This window comes from Gopherus evgoodei, chromosome 2, assembly GCF_007399415.2.
Source record: "Gopherus evgoodei ecotype Sinaloan lineage chromosome 2, rGopEvg1_v1.p, whole genome shotgun sequence".
In the NCBI taxonomy this organism is placed as follows: domain Eukaryota; kingdom Metazoa; phylum Chordata; order Testudines; family Testudinidae; genus Gopherus; species Gopherus evgoodei.
In genome coordinates this window covers 150,790,509-150,798,131 of record NC_044323.1, presented here as the reverse complement: position 1 = coordinate 150,798,131, position 7,623 = coordinate 150,790,509, and positions in this window count along the sequence as shown.

The following is a 7,623-nucleotide window of genomic DNA, read 5'->3' as shown; positions in this document are numbered from 1 at the left end:
GAATCTCCTTCCTTAGAGGTTTTTAAGGTCAGGCTTGACAAAGCCCTGGCTGGGATGATTTAGTTGGGGATTAGTCCTGCTTTGAGCAGGGGGTTGGACTAGATGACCTCCTGAGGTCTCTTCCAACCCTGATAGTCTATGATTCCATGAAAAGCTATGAAAAACACATTTTTTGTCTTAGGTGGAGGTTTGTGTTTACAGTTATGTTAATTGAAAGGTGAATTCACACCTTTCAATCTCAATGGTGATTTAGCTCCACCCATAATAAAGTTCTGCCTACCTCAGTGGTCCCCAACGCGGTGCCCACGGGCTCCATGACACCCGCTGGGGCATTTATGTGTGGCAGCCTACTGACAAGGGAGCATGGCCGCTGGACAACCAGCCGCCAAAATGCCACTGAGAACCAGTGTCATCAAGAAGCATCGCCCCAAAATGCTGCTGCTTCTTGGCGGTATTTCGGCAGCAATACTTCTTGATGACTCTGCTTCTTGGTGGCATTTCGGCAGCTGGTCGTCTGGCGCTCACCACACTCTTCTGGGAACATGAATATGCTATTGCAACAGAAAGGTTGGGGTTCACTGGCCTAGCTGATATTATATACATTCTCTAATTTTAAAAATTCACTTTAAAATGTACATCAGAGTACAGGCTCCTTCCTTTTATGTATTATTGCTCAACAGGGAAAAATCTCTCTTTAGAAATACTCACTTTAGCACTCCAAAGTCAGTAAAGAGAACTTCAGCGGAGTAATTTTCAGCAAGGGCTGATGAGGAGCAGTGTGAGTGAAGTATTAACATGTGAATGTACAACATGAAAAATGAGGAGCAACTCTAGGGCAAAAATGTTCTCTGAAGGAAGAAAATCAAGTGGAATCTTGCAACTGGAGATGAAAATGAACACTTGAAAAATAATTTCTTGGAGAGGCAAGAATAGTATATTGAGGTCATTTTCATATATGAAAAAGTCATACTTCAGAGTGAAAAAAGTGTGGAGCAGTATATTAAATCATTAGGAAAAGGACCAGCAGCCAGCATCAAAGTTTTATATTCTGCTTTTTTAAAATTAATGTATAAAGAGATGTTCTAGTAATTAGAGGGGATTGGGAGTCAAGGCATCCAGATTCTGGCTCTGACTCTTGCAGTGATCCTGGACAGTCACTTTACCATTCTGTGCCTCAGTATACCCATTTACCAAATGAGAGCAATACTTCCCTTAGGAGAGGCAGTTTGGTCCAGTGGCCTGAGAACTGAGGGAGCTAGGTTTTGTTCCTCTGATCGGCTGTATTACCTTGGACAACTCACTTCACTTTTGTGCCAGTTACCCTATCTGTAACATGGGAATACTACTTTCCTTACTGTGTAAACTCTCTTGAGACCTATAGCCTAAAAGTGCTAAATAAAAGCTAAGTATTAAGACCTTAAAGCATGTTGAGCTTCTCAGATTAAAGATGCTGTATAAGTATTAGCAATTAAGAGGAACACTTTCTAACAAATCCACTGTAGTGGCATGCCTAAGGGAAACCTCAGTCCGCAGGCAATACTTACAGGTATTACTGTCCGCTGTCAGTACTGGTCCTTCTAGGGGACGGATGGCTTATCATCTTAAGGCATCATTTTCAGAAATGAGACCTCGGCATCTGGAAATCATTGTTTGTTTTGATGATGGTGCTCTTCTCCAGCTACTTTCCCTGTACTCCCTGATTTTTCAATATTAAATGTAGGGTGTGGGGGAATGACCCTGTCCCCATCCCCTCTCCCCTCCCATTTGAACTGTACTAATGTTTTTAAAATCTGTTGTCTAGAACATAGTTGTCGATCCTGCATGCTACACTCACCTGGGACTTCATGACAACAGCAACAGAGATAGAATTCTAGCTGCTCCAAAAGCACAGGCCCAGCACATAAATTGTGTCTCTGTTGTTGCCATGAGATTCCATGTGACTGAATAGAGACAACAGTGAAGTTCCTACATAGCTATGGATTTGTTAAAGGAGGATCTCCTTTAGCTGCTAGCAGTATAGGGTCTATGGAATATTAGCAAGTTCTGAATCCACCCACTAGAGGGCAGTGGAGTGTGCGCACACATGCTAGTTCATTGAAGTATATAAGTGTGAACAGTGTGCTCGGCATTCAATATAATAGAAGAACACAATCCCTTCCCCAAAGAGTTTGTGGTATAAATATAGACTGACACAATTCAGAGGAAAGTACTACTTTAGACCACTCATGAGTTTAATTGGTTGATATCTGCATTTGTACTGGAAAGGTTTAGTATTGGTGTGCTTGGCAAAAATGCAGATGCTCACTTGGCAAACTAGGATAAAGAGGGAGCTCTGATGTAAGGGACATGAAGGAAGAAGTGGTGAAGATGAGTAAGTAGACCTCAGCTGGGGTTTGTTAGCAGAACAAGGGGAGGGAGTAGCAACAGATGCAGGTGTAGGCTGGGCTGTGCAAACTCTTGAAGCTAAGTCTGAACTTGCTACACTGATCTGCGTAACCAACATGAGATAGAGTAAGGGATATAGAAGAGTGATGGTAATGCATGCTGTAAAAAAAACCTGCCATTTTGGGAACACTTTATTGGTGGTGTAGCCATAAATTGAAAAAGCCCTTTCTTTAATGGCTATAGTACAGAGCATTCTGAGTTCATAAACTACAGCACTTTCAGATTTAAAAAACATTATTAAGCAAGCCCAATCTGACTTGTTACATCCATCATCTAGTTTATGCAAGAACTGCCACATCTCAGATAAACTGTTTCCAAGCGGCGCAAAGATAAATGAAAAGATGATCAGTAGTGGAATTATTGTTAGCCATATTGGTCCCAGGATACTAGAGAGACAAAGTGGGTGAGGTAATATCTTTCCCAGACCTGAAGAAGAGCTCTGTGTACCTCAAAAGCTCATCTCTTTCACCAACAGAAGTTGGGTCCAATAAAAGATATTGCCTCCCCCACCTTGTTAATGGAATTATTGACACACCCATCTCAAACCCCCATAGGAAAGAGCCCCATCAATAGAAATTCATGAATGCCACATACGTAGTTTTTACACAGACTGTGCTCCTTCATATTCCAGTGCCATAGAGTGGTTGCTGCTTCAGGCAAAAAATGAGTCTCTTGAATCAATCAGCCATAAACTCAGATCTGAACTATGCGCACATCCCTACCAAGGCACTGAATGACAGAGCTAGGCTGGAGGATAAATGAATGTGAGTGAAATTTGTACAGATATGGGTAGGAGCGCTGACTCAGAACAAATTTGCACGAAATTTGTCTTATGATAAAAGTTCCTGGCTGACAGGGGTTTTGACTGGTGTTGACATAAGATATAATGAACACCCAAGGGGTGTATTTTGCACAGCTGAGTACTTGTGCTAACAAAAGACTATGGAATGGATGTTGTGCTGCTAGTTGATGAAATATATCTTTAAATATGCCTCACACTCAAGTAATGGATTTATATCTTGCTTCCCTACAACTTTAAAAATCATTTTACTTGTACGCAATTAAGAATGCCTTTGTCCTCCAGCGTATCGGAAAAGCCAATATCAGAATAGGTCATGAAGGCTGCGCTACCCTCAGTACCTTAGAAGTAGAGGGCTAAGGGCAGAAGGTAGATACATGTACAACTTTCTCTACCCTAGAAATTCAAGTGAAGAACAAAGGTGAGAGGCCACTGTGGGGAAAATTTGTCCTAGCTATAGCTGTTTTGGAGATGTAGGACTTCGCCTTGCAAGGCTGACCACCTTTAACCAGCATTAAAATGTAACATTGTCCTCCCATCAGTGCCTTTCAGTGGAGTCTAATTCATCCCATCATAATTCCATTGACATCATGGGAGTCATGCCAGGGATAAACACAGCCCATTTGTTTTTAAAACAGTTGTAAAACTTTTTTTTGTTGTTGTCGGTAAGAGTGCTGTTCCCCACACAAGCTGAACTTCTGGGATTTGCTCCTTTGAATTGCTTGTGTGGGATGGGCTATCTCACAGCTTATGGTGCTTGTGAAGAGTTAAACCTGTCTGTGTGTCTCCATCTCTGTACAACTCTGGGTGGCAGCTAATCCATCTGCAAATGGCTGTTTGATAGCTGAAAGGTGGCAGAATATTTTATGGCTGGGGCACATCATTAAAATATTCAATAAAACACTCCAGTCCTTGTCTCTTCCATGTCTAAAGAAGAGCAAAAAATGTCATGCTATTGCAGCTCATCAGCTCTTAATTTTATCCCTGCCTTTATTCGATCTGGCTGTATCTCTGTGTGTTTCTAATGAAGAAACAAATTTGTTCCTTGAAGTTTCCAATACAGAGATCCACAAGGAATGGGACCATGTTAGTTGGCTTTTGGGCAGTGACACTTATTCACAGAGGTTTAGGAAACCCATTGACAAAACAATGGTCCACCCGCCCACCAACTTTATCTCCATCACATAACCCAGAAGAGGATTTTCCAGGGGTACAAGATGGTTTAAATGACTAAGAGGAAATACTTTCATCTGAAGGCCACTATTTCAAAATTATCCCAGGTCAGTGGTGACTGAAAGTCATTAACCATCAGGCCATTTTAATGTATATGCAATTAATTTGCTGGTCCCAGGTGAGTTCCTAGTGAATAGCTTTCTACATCCCTAAAACTACCTATGTATGTGGCCCTAACTGGTTCCTTGTCTTGCAATGTCAGCACTGAGAACAAAGACTGAAAGGGCTTTTGTCAAAGGCTAGAAAGTGAATTTTTGTTATCATCCTAGAGATAGATCCTCCAGGTTGAGGCCCATTGGCAGACTAATAGCTTGTTGTACTTCCCCCTATGCAATATACCCCTAGTGTAGATAAGTGGACCTTGGTCTCCCTCCAGGGGTAGCAGCCCACAACTTTCACATGACAACTGTCATAAACAATTAATAATATATTTAAAAAAATCATGCAATACAATACAAGGATTGGGATTGTTGGTGTCACTAAGCATAACCCTACGTAACTCGGGAGGGTGGAAGGCCACAAGAGTATGGAGCCTTCCTGGTTTTAGGCCTCAGCAGACAAGAGTCCCTCCATGTTTGAACTTTAATCGACCTAAAAGGCCAGGTGTAACAGCCGTTATCAGTTGCAACAGTTCTAACTGGTCTAAAGCAGAAATAATGAGGCCTGTGCACCTTTAGCAGAAGGACAAGATAACTTGCAGAAGGAAAACTTACTAACGAGCTGCCGCGGCCAAGATTACTTAATGCACCTGCGCTTACGTAATTGCTATGGGGGGAGGAAGGAGGAGGAGGGAGGGGAAACGGGGGATTGCTAGTCATGAGAAAAGTTCTCATGGATATAAAGGAACAGACTGCTTGTTTTAGGTGTGCTTGATCTGAGTCAATCTCCCTGCACCGCTTTGAGATCTCAAATAAACTTGGTTTGCTTCTCCACCCTGGTGTGTTTATTGGCGCGGCACACCAGGCGACGGACCCCTCCGCTGTTGCTTGGCCTCAGGCAGTTATCTGCCGGCAACAGTTCTTGGCGCCCAACGTGGGGCATTGAGGCTAAAATTAGCCTTGCCTGGATCCCTTCTGGTGGTCGACGGATCGCGGCGACGACCGACGCCCAGCACGCACTGGTGACTTCACCGGGGGCCTCGGCGGAGACGCGGTATGAGCGACCCCAGAGGGCACAACGGTGCAACGCGCTCGAGTAGTGGAGAAGCAGTTGAGGGCGACGGTGAGGAACCGGTCCCTTGGATAAGGTAGGAACAGTCCAGTGGTCTGGATTTTTGCCTGTTATGACCTGGGGACGCCCAGTGTCACCCTAGGATATGGGGCAGGGACAGAGTACAGGCAGGGCATGGTGTACACCCTTAGAATGCATTCTAGCGAATTGGGAAGTGCTTGGATCAGATCCACTAACTAAAAGCAAACTAAAAAGTTCTGTATAGTAGACTGGCCTCAATATCAACTAGAGGACCAGAAAGGTGGCCACCGGAAGGATCACTTAATTATAACATGATCCTCCAATTACTCCTGTTTTGTCAGTAAATGGGTAGCTTCTGAAGCTGTTTGTATGGAGAGCTCTTGTAAAAATACCCCACTGTAGCTCCAGTTCCTCCCTCTGTCTGGCAGAGTGCAAAGATCCAAAAGCAGGTTAGGGATAGTGCAGGGACAAAGGAGGGACCTGTCTAGAAAGGGGAGACCCTATGTCCTAGTGCACACTCTCCCTGTTGTAGCTAAAAAGCAAGATCAGATGCAGAATGGTACTGGGGGCCAGTATGAGTGACTGTTACCGGAAGACGCCCAGAGTACCCTGTGAAGCAAAAGCTCGTGACCAGGACTACTCTAACGCAAGCCCGGTAACTAGTGGATCTTTAGGAGGTCTGACCCGTGGTGGCCTGACTTGGCCTGGCATCGTCCGGTGAGGAAGCTGCCTGGGTCTAGGAGTGTGTGTACCCATCTTCCCTTCCCCTTTCCTTTCCGTGTGGGCTACTGACAGTCTGATCATCTCACTGGATGCAATCAGAGTAAGCGGCGCCGTCTCCCAGAGACTAGCCGACGCTCTTTGCTGAAGGGAGGTGTAGGAGGGTCGTGGCCATCCTCATTAGCCTCTCCTGTGTGAGTACCCTGTAGGGAAAAATCCTTAGTTTATGAGCCGCTAGCGCGGACAGGGCACCCTCCCTGTGTAAGTGGAAAATGGGGGGGGCAGTCTAAACATTCCACCTCACCCCCTAGGGTACCCCAGCATATTACATGTACGTACATTATGGTTCAACAACCTGCAGGTATTTAGAGAAATGGAATATTTACACGCGTGAAAATCCATCCATCCATCTAAACAACACTAGAAGGTACTTCAATCTAGATAAGATCATACATCGAAGAGGAGCATTTAATCACCAAAAAAGCCCTGACACAGGGTGAGCAAATTTGTCTATTGAGGAAAGGAATGGGTTAATTTAAAAATCATCTTGGCCCAGGGATGGAAGGGGGGGATTGCTCTGCGTTCAAGGTCCAGAATCAAAGCAGACTATGCTAAGTACAAAGAAAAACTGCTTTCGGCCCCAGCTGGCTGTGAAGGAAAAAATATAGACAGAGGCGAACCAAAGGCAATACAAGTTACAGAACTAAGATTACATTTGCAAATCTTAACTGTCCAGTAAGATCCAACAGTGTGCCTTTGTGACCCTGGAGTCGGTGTGGCTTGGTGACACCAAAGAAGCCACAGGCAGCCGACCTGGACTGGAATCTCTGAAAGAGACGCCGCAGGAGATTCCAGGGTGTAAGAGAACAGCCCTCCCAAGAGCAGAAGCATGTTGGAAATTCTGGACAAGCTGTATACAGGATAATCTCCTGTCCACCTCTCCCCCTTCTCTGAACATTATACACAGAAGTGGCCAGTCTGGACGTACATGTGTGGATATGAAAGGGGCTTGGGGCATTAATATTTTCCTGAGTGATGTGGGAGCGTTCAACACTCTCTGTTGTTTTATTAATGAAGCTTTAAAATTCAGTTATCTGGTGTGTTTTCTTTATCTTCCCCCAACGATCCTGTAATGTCAGCCTGATCACCTGACATGAGGGATAGATTGGTAACAGAAATTTGTCACAGTTTGGTGAGCAATTAAGAAGGGGGGAGCCCTGCAGAATTTACACCAT